At 44.3% G+C, this 18,876-nt stretch overlaps 2 long non-coding RNA genes across 2 annotated transcripts; both read left to right on the top strand.

Moving 5' to 3' along the window:
- The first annotated feature begins 1,601 nt into the window (after positions 1-1,601).
- LOC141407591 (uncharacterized) lies at positions 1,602-4,385 on the top strand. Its single transcript, XR_012417218.1, has 2 exons — positions 1,602-1,841; positions 2,539-4,385. It is a non-coding gene; the product is annotated as an uncharacterized lncRNA (long non-coding RNA).
- Positions 4,386-6,570: 2,185 nt separating this feature from the next.
- LOC102130163 (uncharacterized) lies at positions 6,571-16,628 on the top strand. The gene is made up of 3 exons (XR_010577820.2): positions 6,571-6,687; positions 6,879-7,150; positions 15,921-16,628. It is a non-coding gene; the product is annotated as an uncharacterized lncRNA (long non-coding RNA).
- Positions 16,629-18,876: the final 2,248 nt, after the last annotated feature.

The raw sequence follows: 18,876 nt of genomic DNA, 5'->3' as shown, positions 1-18,876 counted from the left end.
CAGGGCACAGTGCGGAGGCAGGGATGGAGATGCTGGTTGGCATTGGGATACTACCCTCACCATTGCCAAAATAAGAAGCGCTGAGGTATTTCTTTGAAAGCAGTTTTTTAAAGGTATGTTTTGAAAGGCATTTTTTAAAAGTGAGATGTCTGATCTGCTTAGGGGAACTAAAAAGACAGAAGAAACTATAGTTAGAAATAAAATGTTGAGAGAGAAAGAGGCAGAGAGAGTGTGCCGGTCAATCAGATTTCCAAAAGTCAATCAGATTTCTAAATCCTTTAGTCATTTGGCTGACAATGTCTAAGGATCAATTACATGCATGACAGAGTCAATACAGGATTTAGAAATTGCTTAAGAAATTAACAACAACAACCCGATCCGGGCTGCAGTGGAGTCTGAAGCCCCACAGTTGGTCTGTCTTATTCCCTGGGGTTCCCATCCCAGCCCTTACAGAGTTCCCTGGTCCCCACACCCTCTCCTACCCCAGGCCTTGCAGGACTGCAGGAGATTATTTAGGCAGCTGAATCAAGATGCTGACTTCAGCACTGTAAAACCCGGCTAGCAGGGAGTCCAAGCGGAAGGGCTGCTTTGCTGACAGTTTTACAAGCTTCAGTAAACGCCAACGGCCCCCTCTTCCTTTCTTTGTGTGGCTTGAATTTCGGGGTCTTGCAGGCTGGAGAGTGGGGGATCTGTGGTCGGTGCTGGGAGGCTCACAGAGGAGCTACCCAGATGAATGAAAGCACAGCACCATCCTGGAAAGCACCGTCTGTTGTTCATCCAATTGCATCCGGGCTACTTCCACACCGGCACGTAGAGGACATTGTTTAAAAGCTGGAGGAAGACAGACCAGCATTTCCTGCTATTGTCTTGTCTTTTAAACGTTGACTCCAAGAAATGGAGTGCCCAACTTTATGCAATAACAGAAACACAGACGAAGGTTTTATGCAGAATTTTCAAGAAGCAGAAATATTTCCCATCTTTGCTCACATTCCAATAAGAATAAACACTCGCATTGCTGTGCACATGTGAGCATGCACATACACACAGCCCGGATCATTCTGTCAGGCTGGGCATGCTCAGCATGTGGAAGTTAATTCAGCTGAACGAGTATGCCCATGCTGCTTTCAGCACGTTTAACTTGTAAAATATGAAAACTACAGAACCAACTGGTGGGCACAGGCCTATGGTGAGCACCCGATGCAGAGGCCTCTGCCTACAGAGCCCCTTCCCAGGCACAGGGTCACCCCACAAGGGCTAATGTAACACAACTGGTACCAGGTGCTGCAGAAAGCCCTTACCAGCATTATCTCATTTAATTAGCACACAGAAATGCATGCACCTTCTAAAACATTACTTTTTAGGTATTTTTATTTTGCTGTCTTTTGTGACAGATATTGTGATTTAGAAAGTTGAAATAATGGCCAGAGCTACTAAGTGACAAAAGTCCATTGGAGCCCACAGCTCAAACACTGTTTGTATTTATTAGTTATTGCTGCAACAATGCAACATCACAAATCACCCCAAAACCTAATGGCTAAAAGCAACAACAACTTATTCTCATGTGTACTGGCTCTGTTCTGGGTGACACATTCTTTTCCTAGGACCCGTGAGCTGGCTGAGCAAGTTCTTCTGATGGCAGTGGCAGATGCACACATTGGCAGCTGCAAGTGGAGATATGCGGACCCCCGGTCTAGCCTTGTAGCCGGTGCACCACCTCCTTCTCGTTCTGTTGAGCAAGGAAAAGTCACACAGCCAACCCAGAGTCAAGGAGACTGAGGGAGGAAGTTCACTTCCCCCATAGGGGAGGAACTGCAAAGTCACTGGGCAAAAGGTGTGGACAGGTAGGGTGAAGAATCGGAGCTAATGCGTAACATAACTCCTCTGTTCTTAGCCTCTGCATCATCCCCCTGGAATTCTGCCTGTGAGCTGACATTTCTGGGAGCTTCATTAATTCATTCTCGAGTATATTAATTAATGCTGAGAGACAAAAATAACTGAGTGGTTAAGAACACTGGCTTTGGCGGTGACACCTAAAAACTGTCTTCATGAATCTCAGCTGTCATTCACTGCTGCAACCTTGACCAATTTCCTTAACTGTCAGCCTCATTTTCCTAGTGTATGAGAGATGCCGTGTGCCCAGCATGGTGGAGTCAATGTTTTCTGCTATTTTAGAGTTTACAGCTCAACAGGTGGTCAGTTCAGTTTAGTGGATGTTCTTTTTTGTTTGTTGGTTTAGAGGCAAGGTCTCACTCTGTCGCCCAGGCTGGAGTGCAGTGGTGCAATTACAACTTACTGCAGCCTCAAACTCTTGGGGCCAAGCGATCCTCCTGCCTCAGCCTCCTGTGTAGCTGGGAATACAGGTGTGAATGTTCTTTACCACCTGTGTAGGATATGGAACTTCATCATGAGACTCCGCCCCTTCTGCTGCTGTTGTCCTCTGTCAATCACCTGCCTCTGAAGCCATCTCCCACATCAGTGGGGTGATTTTTGTTTCGAAGGACAAGCTGACAATGACAAGACTTCCCGCTTCCCCTCTAGGGTGCAGAGACAAGAACTGCAAGGTGCTGCTCCCTCCCGTGACTCCTAAGCTGCTAGATGAGAGCTGTGCTTCTCTTATCTGGGCCTCAGGACATGGCCCTGTGTTTCCAATCCTTCAGGTGAGGTTCCAGGATAGTGTGCAATGGTGGCACCCAGGGTGGACTTGGTCCCTCACTCTACAGAGGTAAGCCTGCAGCCTGCAACTGGCTAAGACAGCTGCAAAAAGGATTAGAAATGAACCAGTGAGTTCACCATGTCACCTCCTTCATTAAGCCCCTCACCTGCAACATAGAGCAGGTGGCAGCATTGCCTGGTGGTTAGGGACACTGGCTCTGCTACTTCTTCACTGTATGACCCAGGGCAAGCTGCTTAGCCTTCATGCCTCTCATTGCTCATCAATAAAATGCAGAAAGCCCTAGGGAAGTTACCAGCCACCCACTCCCTTTGGGGCCAGCATCTGCCTCGCTGGAGCATGAGACAAGGCCCATGCTTGTGTGACTTGGTGTCTCTGCTGGCTCACTTTTCCATTTAGTGTGCACACATACAGTCATTGTCCGACACTTCCATTGGACGCCTTTGGAGATGGATTCTCTTGCTCTGGTGTGAGTCCTCTACAGGTTGGGAGACTGCTGCCACCAAAGGGAGAAGACGGTGGTACCGTGCACCTCCCTTCCCCACTTCTCAGGTCACATTAGCTGAACATGTGAAAATAATTAATGAACCTAATGATTGAGCAAATGGATCAATCATCCATCAGATGGAAATGACTTTATATGTTAATAAAGGATGGCAAGAATGGGCAAATGGTTAACTCCATGGGATAAGTCACAGTGAGTGATACAATTTCAGATGAGCCAGAAGCAAGGCGGGGGTGGCCTGGTCTTTTGTGGAATTCTTCAAACCCTTCCCCTTCAAACCAGTGGGTCCCCATCCTGAAGGATCATAGAGTCACCCAGGAGCTTCTAAAAATGCCACTCGCCAGGACTCGTGCCTTCCTCGCCAGCTCGAGGTTTCCGGGGCTCTGGATTACCAGGTGAGTCCAACAACCAGTGGCAGCAGGAAGCGAGGGGAGGTCAGGAGTGTGGAAGGACAGGGGTTCCCAAACTGCAGCCAGCATCTGGATTCTCTGAGTGTTTAATGAGGTACCACCTCAGATCAGTCGGAATGGCCATTACTAAAAGTCAAAACCGACAAAGGCTGGCAAGGCTGCAGGGAAGAGAAAATGCTTATACCTTATTGGTGGGAATGTTGATTAGCTCAGCCACTGTGGAAGGCAGTTTGGAGATTTCTCAAAGCTTTGAAAACTGGGCTATCATTCAACTGAGCCATCCAATTACTGGGTATATGTCCAAAGGAAAATAAACGATTCTACCAAAACAGACACGTATGCAGATGTTCATCGCAGCACTGTTCCCAATAGCAAAGATATGGAATCAACCTAAATGGCCATCACTGGTGGACTGGATAAAGAAAATATGGTACATAGACACCATAGAATACGATAGAGCCTTAAAAAAGAATGAGATCATGTCCTTTGCAGCAACATGGATGCAGCTAGAGGCCATTATTCTAAGTGAATTAATGCAGGAACAGAAAACAAATACCGCATGGTCTCACTTACAGGTGGGCCTAAACACAGAGCACATGTGGACATAAATGTGGGAACAATAGACACTGCAGGCTATTAGAGTGCGGAGTGAGGGGGCAAAGGGGTAAAAGCTAACCCATCCTGGGTGACGGGATAACCTGGACCCCAAACCTCAGCATCATGCAATATACCCAAGTAACAAACCTGCACACGTGCCCTCTGAATCTGAAATAAAAGTTGAAATTATTAAAAAAAAAAATTTTTTTTAAATTAAAACCGGCCAGGTGTGGTGGCTCACGCCTGTAATCCCAGCACTTTGGAATTTGGAATTTGGCTTTATGAATTAGAAATAAAATTTTCAGAAAATGGACAGAGTCCCAGGCAGGTCACTGTCTCAGCATGCAGAGAGGAGAGGCACCGTCAACATCTGACCTTGATGGACCTTGAGGTCCCATCCATCCTTGTCTGATGAGAAGGTGAGACTCATGGGGGTCTCAGTATTCATCAGCCTCAGGTAAGATTTGTTTGTTTGTTTGTTTGATTTTTGAGACAGAGTCTCGCTCTGTTGCTTAGGGTAGAGGGCAGTGGCATGATCTCCGCTCACTGCAACCTCTCCCTCCTGGGTTCAAGCAATTCTCCTGCCTCAGCCTCCTGAGTAGCTGGGACTACAGGCATGCGCCACTAGCCTGACTAATTTTTGTATTTTTAGTAGAGACGGAGCTTCTCCACGTTGGCCAGGCTGGTCCCAAAGTCCTGACCTCAGGTGATCCACCCACCTCGGCCTCCCAAAGTTCTGAGATTACAGGCGTGAGCCACTGCCCCAGCTGGTAAGATGCTTCTTAAGGCAGACAGAGACCAGGCAAAGGGTAAGGCAGTGGAATCAGGAGCTAGGTCTCTAGCTCCTTTCTGAACTGCATCAATGACATCAGAGAAAGAAAACAAACTTCTGCCCACGCCATGGAGCAAATAGGACCTCATCTCACAGCCTCCGCATTATCGTGAGCTGGCCTGATGCTTCCAGCTAAGCTACGTGCTCTCCAGTTGGACAGAAATAATTTCCGAGAATGTCCACTCAGGCCAGATCATGCTAAATCCCATACATCTTCCACTCTTGCTAAGTAAGCAACTGCTGCATCTTTCCCAGTTCCAACTTTGGTCCCCCTCTACTCTGCCCTCCCTAGAGATGAGAGATGTATTGAGATACTCCCTCATAGAATCACCCCTGGCCTCTGGCAACTCCCCACTAGAGAAAACCTCTGCTTCCTTAGACCCTCCCAAAAATCACCCAACCAAAGCCCAAACCCGGTAGTAGGTTGTTTCCAACATCTTCTTACTCTGAGACCCCCTGCAGTTCTCAAGCTGTGTGTGCTCTCTCACTGCAACTTCTAATAAACCCAACTTGTTCAACTACAGATGTGTTCCTGGTGGCTTTTGGCCACAGGGCAAGTGGTCAGTATGAGTTAAGTACCATTCTCCAAGCTTGTTGAAATATTCTTTGCTGACAGACTACTGAACACTCTCTATGTCAGGAACCCCCCAGGTATCTCAGGCCATATACAAGGTCAGGATCATGAGGAGACTCCGCCCCTTCTGCTGCTGTTGTCCTCTGTCAATCACCTGCCTCCGAAGCCATCTCCCACATTACCAGTCAGGGATCCCCACAGCAAGCACATCTTCAATGAGCATCTACAGGCTAAGCTCTGGGCTAAGGCTTATGGGGAAAAGCCTTGCCCCTATATAATTTTGATTACCCACCAAGTACTAAAAGTGGTGTGGACACAGTACACTTCTCATGCGGTCCTGAAAGCTTCCATCTGTAGAAAGTACAAGATGAACACATTCTAATAAACGGGAAGTTATGAACCAGCTACGTCATCCATCAGCTCTTTCTTATCAGGGAATTGGCAGGATACATGAACAAAAGGATAATTATTTATTAATGGTTACTTGAAACCTGGGGTTTCCTCACCTGATTTCAAAACACACAGGGCCATTTATTTTAAGTGGTTTCCGGACTTTGATAGATTGAATACTCGTCTGAGCTGGCAAAGGCATACACGCAGTGATGCTAACTAGAGTAACTATAGAAACTATCCTATCCTGATACAGCCTTAGAACATCTCCAAACAATCATCCGCATAAAGGAAACATCAAGGGAATAGAAAAACCATCTGTTCTCTATAGCTAGAACACTTGAACAGCTTGTAAAGGGAAAAAAATGGAAACCTCACAACAAAAAATCTGGCAGATGATAAACACAAGATTTGCGAGTTTATCAGCCAGTTGCTGCAGACCAAGATCAATATACACAGAAAGGACACAGTCATAACCCGGGACCTCTGATGGGAATGAAAAGACAGACAGAAAAACTTGAAAGGTTTGAGGCTGATTACAGCTATACTACCCCGAGCCCACTACTCACAGAAAGCTATTTCTTTTCTTTACAGATGATGGAAAATTCCAAACAGAATAAAATCATACAGAATGTTGCAAGATAAAGCATTTCTTTGGGTGTTTCTAGCTCAGCTGCAAACAGAATGTAGTGAAGTCCCACGAGGAAGGTATGCTCTGTTGTAATGTCTAAGTCGATTTTGCAGATTTGAAAGTCACAGCCAATCCGAAGACGATTTCAACCCAAGTTCTTTCGTGAAATAAGCAAAAGTTCCAAATAGTTCCCAGCTCCTAAATCCCAGATCTGACTCTTTCTAAATGTGTCTTTTTTCCTGTCTCTTCTTGTTCACCTCTTCTGTAGCTGCAGGCGTTTTTCAGCCAACAGTTTGACTTCAACGAAGTCAGCAGCATCCTGAGTCAAACCCGGCTGGAGTCCCTCTGCTCAGAGCAGCGTTGCGTGGGTGTGTCACACAGATGGGCACAGTCACCCAGGCCACAGGGCTTCTCTAGAAGCTGGAGGGAACCTTGGCTAGGGCTTAACCTGCTTCGGTTCACCACTTCTCTGCCAAGCCCTTTTCTGTGGAATTTCCATCTGCCTCTCCACAGCAATGACTTGAAAACTGGCAACATAAGGTACTAGTTACTGAATAGGGCATTTTAATTTCTTTCAAAGTCCTTCTAAAGCTGTTTAATGTGTGTGTTTAGGCATCTCTCCCAAAATACAATGTCCTATTTTGGCTCCCCTTTGTTTTTCTCTACGTCCTAATCCCGTTACCCAAAGGGAACCACTGTTAGTAGTTTTATGTGAGTCTGTTTACGTCATCAAACATTTACTTAAGTTTCAAACCAAAATTACGTCATATCTTTCATCTTGTTCTACAACCTGCTATCTTACTTTACAATGGTTATGGGTGTCTTTGGAATACACTAATTGCAAGTATACTTAAAGGTTGCACTGCCATCCATTGCATCAAGACATCCTCAGATGTCCATTCAGTCTCCTAATTTCTCCCGATGATAGTGTTGCAGTCAACAGCTTTGAACATGAAAGAAAATGCAATGTGCTGGTATGCTTGTAACTGTGTTATTTCAAGATGTTGAGATGAATGTAGATCATTTCACCTACCTACGGCCCTATTGCCTTCTCCCCAGACATGAGCACCTCCCAGTTAAGTGAGCAGCTGAGCTTGGCAATAACTGTCTTTTACCCCTACATGTAATTGAGCACCAAGTGCCATCTTGTCTTGCTTTTCAATACTTCCCAAATGAATCCATTCTTTTTCTGTCTCTCCTCCCATCTTGAGCAACTACCATCTCTTATCTGGGATACCACACCATCCGCAATGTGGTGCTCTCTATTCCTCTTACGTGTCTGTAATCCAGCCACCTGGTGATACTGATCATACTCAATTCACCTGTGATTATTCCCCTACTAAGACCCTTCACAGGGGTCCATGGTCCTTGGGATACAATAAACACTTCTCAGCATTCACTTCTCAGGGTACCTTGCTTTCCTTCTCAGCCCTCTCTGCTGCCTTTTCCCACCTGGCAGCCCACAGTCCAGACAGGAATGTGGAACGACGTTCACCTCTTCAAAAGTGTCACTTTCTCTCCTCCCCTCAAGCGTCTGCACCTGCTATGCCCTAAGCTTGGATCAATTTGCCATTTATTCATCTCCCTCAAGCCCCCTGAGACTGTGGCTTTACGTGAAGTAAGTTCAAATGCTCCTCTCCTCAGGAAGTCCTTCCTGAGCTCTCCACTAGTCCAGGCTAGATCTTCTCCTCTCCCCTTCCCTCCTGCATCGCTCGTGACATTTTTATAATTGCATGTTGATTTATGCATTCACCCTGACAGGGGCCACTCTCAGGAAACCCTCTCCACAAGGCACTCTGGTCTCCAGTGGTCCCCATGTGTGCATATCTCTCCTTCTATGGGAGCTAAATGAGAAGAGTAGACTTCTTAATTTTTAAGCTCGGTACAAGATATGTGCACCCCTTCCCAGAGATAAGCTACCATCTGTCTCATGAGAAGACAGCACACGAGCCTATCCCTATGAAAGGTTTGTCATCATTTAGACAAACCTGACAAAAACAAGAAATGGTGAAAGGATTCCCTATTTAATAAATGGTGCTGGGAAAACTGGCTAGCCATATGTAGAAAGCTGAAACTGGATCCCTTCCTTACACCTTCTACAAAAATTAATTCAAGGTGGATTAGAGACTTAAATGCTAGACCTAAAACCATAAAAACCCTAGAAGAAAACCTAGGCAATACCATTCAGGACATAGGCATGGGCAAGGACTTCAAGTCTAAAATACCGAAAGCAATGGCAACAAAAGCCAAAATTGACAAATGGGATCTAATTAAACTAAAGAGCTTCTGCACAGCAAAAGAAACTATCATCAGAGTGAACAGGCAACCTACAGAATGGGAGAAAATTTTTGCAATCTACTCATCTGACAAAGGGTTAATATCCAGAACCTACAAAGAACTCAAACAAATTTACAATAAAAAACCAGACAACTCCATCAGAAAGTGGGCAAAGGATATGAACAGACACTTCTCAAAAGACGGCAGTTGATAGACGCATGAAAAAATGCTCATCATCACTGGTCATCAGAGAAATGCAAATCAAAACCACAACGAGACACCATCTCACGCCAGTTAGAATGGTGATCATTAAAAAGTCAGGAAACAACAGATGTTGGAGAAGATGTGGAGAAATAGGAACACTTTTACACTGTTGGTGGGACTATAAACTAGTTCAACCATTGTGGAAGACAGTGTGGCGATTCCTCAAGGATCTAGAACTAGAAATGCCATTTGACCCAGCCATCCCATTACTGGGGATATACCCAAAGGACTATAAATCATGCTGCTATAAAGACATGTGCACATGTATGTTTATTGTGGCACTATTCACAATAGCAAAGACTTAGAACCAACCCAAATGTCCATCAGTGACAGACTGGATTAAGAAAATGTGCCACATGTTCACCATGGAATACTATGCAGCCATAAAAAAGGATGAGTTCATGTCCTTTGTAGGGACATGGATGCAGCTGGAAACCATCATTCTCAGCAAACTATTGCAAGAACAGAAAACCAAACACCGCATGTTCTCACTCATAGGTGGAACCTGAACAATGAGAACACTTGGACACAGGAAGGGGAACATCACACACCGGGGCCTGTTGTGGGGTGTGGGAAGCAGGGAGGGATAGCATTAGGAGATATACCTAATGTAAATGACGAGTTAATGAGTGCAGCACACCAACATGGCACATGTATACATATGTAACAAACCTGCATGTTGTGCACATGTACCCTAGAAGTTAAAGTATAATAATAAAAAAATAACCCCCCAAAAAAAAGAAGAAAAAGAAAACATGCTTCTTTCTCCTTGTTGTTGTTTTTAATGTTTCTGTTGAAGAGACAATACAGCAGCCTATGAAGTGAGGGAGAGAGGATCAAGTACCCCTGGGTGTTCCGACTTTTTTCCATAAATCTAACCATATGGAACAAAACTCCCAATGGGAGAATCACCACCTGGTCCCAGGAGAACAATGCCAGCATCAACCAAGCTATACCACTTCTGAAGTCCAAGACTGTTTGGACCAAAGAAAAACCCAAACAAGCAAACACACACACAAAACGTAGCAGAGGGCTGAAGCCCGTTGTCTAATACCTACAACTTGCTTAGCAATGAACTTTTTCAGGAATAAAGGGATCGTGAATCCCTTTGACTGGTCTCTGCATCTTGGAGTTCTGAACTGAGAGTCATATTAGTGTATTAGTGTATTGCCTGGGGAGTATGAGCTATGATTTGGGCAAATCCTGGAACACGCCCACTCTGCCAGCTCCATACATTCAGGGATCTAACTGTCTCATTTATCATGAATCTCCACACCTCGCACAGTGCATAAACCATGGCAGGTGCTTGAAAAATAGTGCCGGAATAAATTAAAAACTGATTGAGAAGAGACAATAAAAGCCATCAAGAACAATTGTCCCACCCAATTTTCCCCCATAAATGACAGAATGTTCTAGAATTCCATACCTGGAGAATTCCCAGATCCTTTCTAAAGTGACAGGAGGCAAAAAGACAGAGGGTTGGAAGCTCAAGGAGTGGACTATTGGGTGGAGGCAGTAGGGACACGGGTCCTATCCGCCTTCCAAGGTAGTCCATTGGTATGCATCACTGATAAAATGATGGAGGGAAGGCATCTCTTCCAGCTTCATTACGGGGAAGACCAGCACGCAGAATCAGAGGCTGACTGGTGTCATCCAGACACAAAGACACTACTTGAGGATGCTGCCTAGAATGGAGGGAATATACTACATCAGTCAAAGGCCCCAGGGTTTATTTCAGTTCTGTGCATACTTTTAACATCGTAAGGTGAAGCTGCAGCACCCTGAGAGAGAAACAGCCATATCTGCACGCTCCACCGCATAGGACACTGAATCCCCAGACCATACACTTCCTGAGTGAGCCAGAGAGAATCCATTTAATGAAGACTTGGATCAGGATTTCCCATACTGTGTTTCATGGAGCATTGTGCTTTGAGCTACTCCAGGAAATCAGTGGTTACCTGGTCAGACAAGTAAAAAAAATGCTGCACATTCTACTTCCTTATTTTTATTTATTTTTTATTTTTTTGAGATACATGCTCTCTGTGCTGCCCAGACTGGAGTGCAGTGGCATGATGTTGGCTCACTGAAACCTCTGCCTCCCGGATTCAAGCAATTCTCTTGCCTCAACCTCCTGAGTAGCTGGGATTACAGACGTGCACAACCATGCCTGGCTAATTTTTGTGATTTTAGTAGAGACAGCGTTTCACCATGTTTGCCAGGCTGGTCTTGAACTCCTGACCTCAAATGATCCACTCACCCTCCTCGGCCTCCCAAAGTGCTGGGATTACAGGCGTGAGCCACCACACCTGGCCAGATCTTACTTCCTTCCTTAAAAAGAAATAATCTAAATTAAAAACTCATTAACCCCTTAAAAAGGAAGGACATTTTGACACATACTGCAACGTGGAAGAACCTGGAGGATGTTAGGCTCAGTAAAATAAGCCAGTCCCAAAAGGATGAATACAGCACCATCTCACTTGTATGAGATCCGTAGAGTAGTCAAATCCATAGACAGAAAGTAGAATGGGGGTTACTGGGAGTTGGGGGAAGAGGGAACAGGGAGTTATTCTTTTAGTGGGGTAAAAGTTTGTTTGGAATGATGCAAAAGTTCTACAGACAGATGATGGTGATGATTGCACAGCAATGTGAATGTAGCTAACACCATTGAACTATACACCTAAGGATGCTTAGCATAGTAAATTTTATGTTATGTGTATTTTTACCACAATCTTTAAAAATTAAAAAAAAAAATCTCATTAACCCAGAGTTGACCCAAATTTTCCTTCATGGAATAACTCTCAAAAATTCTTTTAACCTATCACCACCTCCCTCCCAACAACTGCTGTTGCCATGGGATATATCAACTAGTCTAGGGCTTGAAAGTGAAATTCTAAGCTTGAGGGTTTTCGGGGAGGGGGACTGACACTGTTAGGAACTGATGGTCATAGATAACAAAGCTAAACCTGTTTTGAATTGGAGTGGGACTAAGGAAATGGACTTGCCTGCTCCCTAGCTGTTCCCCAGGATATTGTCTTTGTTGGAGAACAGATCACAGGCCACAAGGAGGTGGCTGCCTCCAACATTTAGGAGAGGATCCTATGATACTGCTTAGAGCTGTAGAGATCCTGTCGCTGACAGCTCCGTGGCTTCTGCCTTCCATTTTTTCCTTTAATCTAGTTCCCACCTAAGACAGAGAAAGATCATTTGCTCCATTTCCACGTCCTTGGCCAAATTTCACACTTGCTCAAAGGAAAACGATTTTATTTTTGTCACACGCAGTGTCCCACATTTGCTATTACAAGAAGACCTGTGTATTATTCTCACACTGCCATAAAGACGTACTCAAGACTGGGTAATTCATAAAGAAAAGAGGCTTAATTGACTCACAGTTCCACTGGCTGGGAGGCCTCAGGAAACTTATAATCATGGCAAAAGGGGAAGCAGGCACCTTCTTCACAAGGCGGCAGGAGAGAGTGAAGCAAAAGAGGGACTTTCAAACACTTACGAAACCATCAGATCTCATGAGAATTCACTCACTGGCATGAGAACAGCATGGGGAAACTGCTCCCTTCATCCAATCAGCTCCCTTCTTTGACATGTGGGGATTACAGGTCCCTCCCTCCATATATGGAGATTACAATTCAAGGTGAGATTTGGGGGAGGACACAGAGTCAAACCATATCAACCTATTTTTACCAGTTGTTTTGAACCACATGAAATTGTCAAATTTGACCATCTTTGACCTGCTAAAATAGCAACTTCAAATGGTTTAAATTAAAAAGCTGTGTGCTGATCCTGCCTCCTAACCCCAGAAGAAGTTGTTTTCCACAAAGTATACTCCAGGAAATGCATCTTTGAGCACATGATTTTTGATCCAAATGTCCTCTAGCAATATCGGCCATGACCTTGTATTCTAAGCTAGCCTCCACCCCACATTTGTCTGCTTACAATCTCCTTTCCTGCCCACCTCACAGACATCACCTGGACTTTAAATGAAGCACCAGGCATGGAGCGGGAGCACTCAGCTTCCTGTGCGGGAACACTCAGCCTTCCACTCTGCCACTCTCTCCATGCTCCCTGTGTATTTTCTCTTGAGGTGGGGCAATGGCAACCACATCCTCTAGGCTCAAAGGGTTTTTCTTTTCTTTAAAACACCTAGCATTAAACGCGCACACACGTCTTCATCCCAATCGCCTGCTACAACCCTCAATTCTTTATTATCACTATTATTATTATTTCAATAGTTTTGGGAAAAACAGGTAGTGTTTGGTTACATGGGTAAGTTCTTTAGTGGTGATTTCTGATTTAGGTGCAACCGTCACCCAAGCAGTGTACAAGCGCCCAATGTGTAGTCTTATCCCTCAGCCTCCTGCCACCGTTCCCCCAGAATCCCCAGAGTCCATTATGCCTCTCCATCCTCATAGCTTAGCTCTCACTTATAAGTGAGAACATACGATGTTTGGTTTCCCATTCCTGAGTTACTTCATTTATATAGAATAACGATCTCCAGCTCCATCCAGGTTGCTGTGAATACCATTATTTCATTCCTTTTTATAGCTGAGTAGTATTCCATGGTATATATATACCACATTTTCTTTATCCACTCTACAATACCAAATGCTTAATTCGCCTTTCTTCCTCCCTTCTTGTTCTAAGTAATTCCATAGTAAGATATTTCCACCTTGGTGTGTCTGCACAAAACTTCCCACTCCTACCTCTGGTGCTTTAGTACCTGCCTTTTCTACTTGAAATATCTCCCCACCTCCAACCTGAATCCCATGGGAAATTTGGAACTTATTTCTAAACCACCTCCTTCTGTGTGGTTTTCCAAAACACCCTACACCTTTGCCTTCTGCATCAGAGGGACTTCACTTGTACATACAAATGGAAATACTATTTGTTACCCAGGCCTGCTATGCTAATACAGATCAGGAAATGCTTATTTATTTTACATATCTGCTTAACCATTTGGTTTTCCTACTCCACTCTAAACACCTTTAAAGCAATAAATTCATACATATATTATGTATTTGTATATATAATAAATGCATACAAAATTACAAATGTAATTTTGACACTTATATTTGAAATTCCTTAGGTTTCTGTTGCTAGCCAATGTCTTAGTATGCTTGGGCACTTATAAATGACAGAAACTTATTTCTCTCAGTCTAGAGGCTGAAAATCCAAGATCAAGGTGCTGGCAGATTTGATATCTGCTAAGGGCACACTTCCTTCATGGGAGAGCATCTTCTCACTGTAACCTCCCAGGTGGATGGGGCAAACAAGTTCCCTCCTGCCTCTTTTATAAGGGCCCTAATCCCACGCATGAGGGCATCACCCTCATGATCTAATCCCCTTCCAAAGGCCCCACCTCCAAATACCATTCCCTTAAGGATTAGGATTTCAACATAGGAATTTTGGGGAGACATAAACATTTAGACCATAGCACCCAACTAGTGAACCATCAGGCCCTAGGTCTCCCACAAACACCCCCCAACCACACACACACACACACACACACACACACACACACACACACACACACACACCAGTCTCTTCTTACTCAAACCAGGAAGAAAAAATATTTTATTCATGATAGGCTCAGCCAGCTTAGGCAGATTCACCATGAAACTCAATGAGCTTAATCTTTCCAGTCCCTCCTTTCCTCCAGTCTCTTTCAAGGTCCTGTACCTAATTTTAAATTAATAACTTATCTTTTGCTTAAGGAAGGCCCCCCAAATTCTGTAAACTCCAGGCCCCACAATCCTGAATTCTAGCCACTGAACAACACGGCTAATCCCTACTGAATTTGTTCCTTCCTCTCCCTCCTGAATTGTTCTCCTTTTGCATTTCTACAGCCTAATCTTCTGCAGATCAGCGGGCTGCTATTTTCCCAGGTGGATCCCATTTCCTTCCTTCCTTCCTCCTTCTTGAGCACACTTCTAACCTCTTTGTTTATCCTTCTGCACTAAGACTTGATCTGTGCTTCCTCTAACACCAGCCAAGTTCGTATTCCTGGAAGAATTCACGTGCATCCTGTGACTAGTTCTTCTGACTCATTGATAAAGATTTTTAATATACTCCGTTCTCACAGTTACCCCAGGGGCATTCTGCTAAACACCTTCTTGCAGATAGATCTGCTGCCATTTATTTATCAGTTCCATTACATTCGGTTTATAGTTTTGGAGGCAGGTTTCAAGCTGCATCAGAGTTTTCCTATTCCAGCCAATTTGAACTTGTTTTGCAAGTAAAATTTCATGGGACATTTTCATCAAGCGCTTTCCTAGAGTCCAAATAGATGACATCTGTTGTGTTTCTTCTGACCATCCATGTATTGGGTTGTGTGTGTGTGTACAGACGTGCACATTTCTTTTCAAGAAGCAAGCCTTTAAGCCTGCCTGGCATCACTGGTACCTAAAATCCCACCCACGTGGCTGTCGGTCCCAGATTTCATTACTCTCTGGTTTGGTGCTAATTAGTTTGCATGGGTTAGGATTTTTCTTCCCTCTTATAATTTGCCTTATACTATAAACAATTGTTTTAGCTTTAACAGTGAAGTTGAGCTTATGGAACTAGATTTCACAAGATCACCTTATCCTTCATTCTATTACCTCGGGGATTCACTCTTTGCTCCCAGCTGCTTCTCATCAAAGCTAATTCCCTCCCACAACATTCCCCCAGCTCCCAGTGCTGACACCAGTCTCCCCATTACACACGATGACTCAGGGTGCTTGGGAAGCAGATTCTCATTTCCTGTCTTTTCCCGCAGCTTGCTACCGCCTCCCTATGGTATGTTTCCCGGTTGGACAAGCAGCTCAGAATGCCCCCTGCCCATCTCACTTCATAATTTGTGTCAGTACTTCCTGGAGTGGGACTGCTTCCCTTGGAAGTTGCTGGAAGGTGGAGTTAATTCAGGTCATGGTGTTCCGGCTGCAAAGGGTCCCGCTGGACCAGAGGCTTCATGGAGGGGTGGGGCTAATGGAGCAGAGATGGAGAATGGAAGCTGAAAAGAAGATTCCAAACTGAAAGGAGTTTACACTGGCAGTGATTTGTACAAGACAAAAGGAGAAAAACTGGAAAAACCGAGATCATATTAAAGTGAACAAATAAGGATCAACAGCTTCAGAGAAATGAAGACATTGCTAATAACAATCAGTGATGAGGGAGATATGGTTTGGCCGTGTCCCCGTCCAAATCCCATCTTGAATTATAGCTCCCATAATTCCCACATGTTATGGGAGGGACTCAATGGGAGGTAACTGAATCATGGGAGTGGGTCTTTCCCATGCTGTTGTCATGATAGTGAATAAGCCTCGTGAGAACGGATGGTTTTTAAAAAGGGGAGTTCCCTTGCACACACACTCTTGCCCATCACCATGTAAGACGTGCCTTTGCTCTTTCTCCACCTCCATCGAGATTATGATGCCTTCCAGTTATGTGGAACTGTGAGTCCATTAAACCAGTTTCCTTTAGAAATTACCCAGTCTTGGGTATGTTTTTGTTAGCAGCATGAGAACAGACTAATACAGGAGGTAAATTTCTTCCCCCACCAAATGAACATGGAAGGCATTAAAGGCTTTGAAGTTAAAGGTAGGAAGCATGCTGGATGTGAAAAGTGTGAAAGCTTCTTTCTCTCAAGGAATCCTGACTTCTGCAGGTACAGAGGACAGAGAAGCCTAATGATCACTCAGAGAGTGAATAAAGGCTGGGAGCTGGTAGAGGATAGAGGATGCCACTGCCACCAGCCCTCACTGCACTTCCTTCAGGTAAGACAGGGAGGAAGTGAGAGGGCACAGAGGCCACACATTCAGTTTTGCTGTCATCAATTCCTAGAGTCACAAGTTTTATCTCCTGACACATTTCTGATACAGTGCTTAGGACATCCTGCCCTTCAAAAACAGCTCAGGAAATAAACCTTGTGACTTCAGGCATTGAGCCATTCTTGGGATCGAAAATCTGTGACCTATAGAGTATGGAATGATAGACACTGGAGACTAGGAAGGATGAAGGGTGGAAGCGGGTGAGAGATGAGAAATTATCAGAGCCACTGGAACCAGAGTGACTCCATCTTGAAGAGGGGCTGGGTAAAATGAGGCTGACACCTGCTGGGCTGTGTCCCCAGGAGGTCAGCCATTCTTAGTCACAGGAACGACGGGATAGGAAGTAACAAAGACCCCTCTGATTAAACAGGATGCAGTAAAGAAGCCAGCCAAAACCCATCAAATCCTAGATGGCAATGACGATGACCTCTGGTCATCTTCACTGCTCATTCTACACTAATGAAAATGCATTTGCACACTCAAAGACACTCCCACTCCTGCAGTGACAGTTTACAAATGCCATGACAATGTCCAGAAGTTACCCTACATGGTTTAACCCTCAGTTGCAGGGGAATTGCCCACCCCTTTCCTGGAAAATTCATGAATAATTCACCCCTTGTTTAGCATGTGATCAAAAAGTAACCATAAAAATAGCCAACCAGTAGCCCTTGTGGCTGCTCTGCCTATGGAGTAGCCCTTCTTTTGTTTATTTACTTCTCTCATAAATGCTTTCACTTTACTCTGTGGAGTCACCCCAAATTCTCTCTTCCAGGGAGATCCAAGAACAGTCTCTTAGGGTCTGGATCAGGACCCCTTTCTGGTAGCAAAATTACTTAATGGATACAATGTACATTATTTGAGTGATGGTTACACTAAAAGCCCAGACTTTACCTCTAGGCAATATATCCAGGTAACAAAATTGCGCTTGTACCCCTTAAATTTATACAAACAATTAAAAAAAGAAAATCACAACCTGGGGGGAGACTGCTGTTACTCAGCCCTCGGGTTTCCACCTGTCAGTGTTACTGTGAAGAATAACCTTAAAATTATCCCAGGAGTGTCTAAAGGAAAAATTCATAGTACATTTGATGGTCTGCTGTCGGAACTTTTCATGCCATTTTTTTTCTGGTTAAGTGTCAAAATGAGCATCATAAAATTCTGCGTAAGAGTCTAACTGATACTATTAGAATCATTAACATGTTACTGCTCCTTTATGTTTGAGATTCTTCATAACCATTCAGACTATCCATTCATTTACCGAATACATAGTCATAAAGTTTGTAGGAAAGCTCCCTTCAGCCTACCTGCTTTGAATTTAGTTCCTCACTAATTGTGTTCTAACTCATCTCCCTGTGCCTCCTCACCTTCCAACCCTACCATCAGCGCCTTCCTGACGAGAAAGTAAAAATTAGCTCAGAACAAGAAAGTAAAAACATGCCTGGCCATTCATCAGGCTGGAATAACAGACACGGATAAAGCCGTCTTCAAAGTAACAGGGAACGGTATTTCTCCCAAGGACATACTGCAACTCTAACAGGTCAGAACAGCCCCTTCTTTGAGTCACTACTGCTTTTTTACTCTCTAAGAAACTTTATTCTCTAAAATCATGGACTCTCCAATGCTTTGCTGTTTAGAATTGTATCAGTAAGAATGAAACCTCCACTTTTGGCTGGAAAACCTAGTCGCTTTTTGATGCAGAGAAACAGTCTAGGTTTATAACGCGGAGGCAGAGCTTCAGACAAGGGGTTTCCACATCTATCTCACAACTGCATTGTTTCCATAGAAACAGGATCCTGGGTCCATTTTTCAGTGCAGATCTGATACTGACCCCTTTATACTACCCTACTTCACTGTGAGCCTATCAAAACACTGCTTCATTCAAATTTCATCTAAACCCCACCCTTC

The sequence above is a fragment of the Macaca fascicularis genome, chromosome 9 (assembly GCF_037993035.2).
Source record: "Macaca fascicularis isolate 582-1 chromosome 9, T2T-MFA8v1.1".
Taxonomy (NCBI): Eukaryota; Metazoa; Chordata; class Mammalia; order Primates; family Cercopithecidae; genus Macaca; species Macaca fascicularis.
The sequence above is the reverse complement of the archived record's forward strand: the minus strand, read 5'-3'. Positions and strand labels throughout refer to the sequence as shown.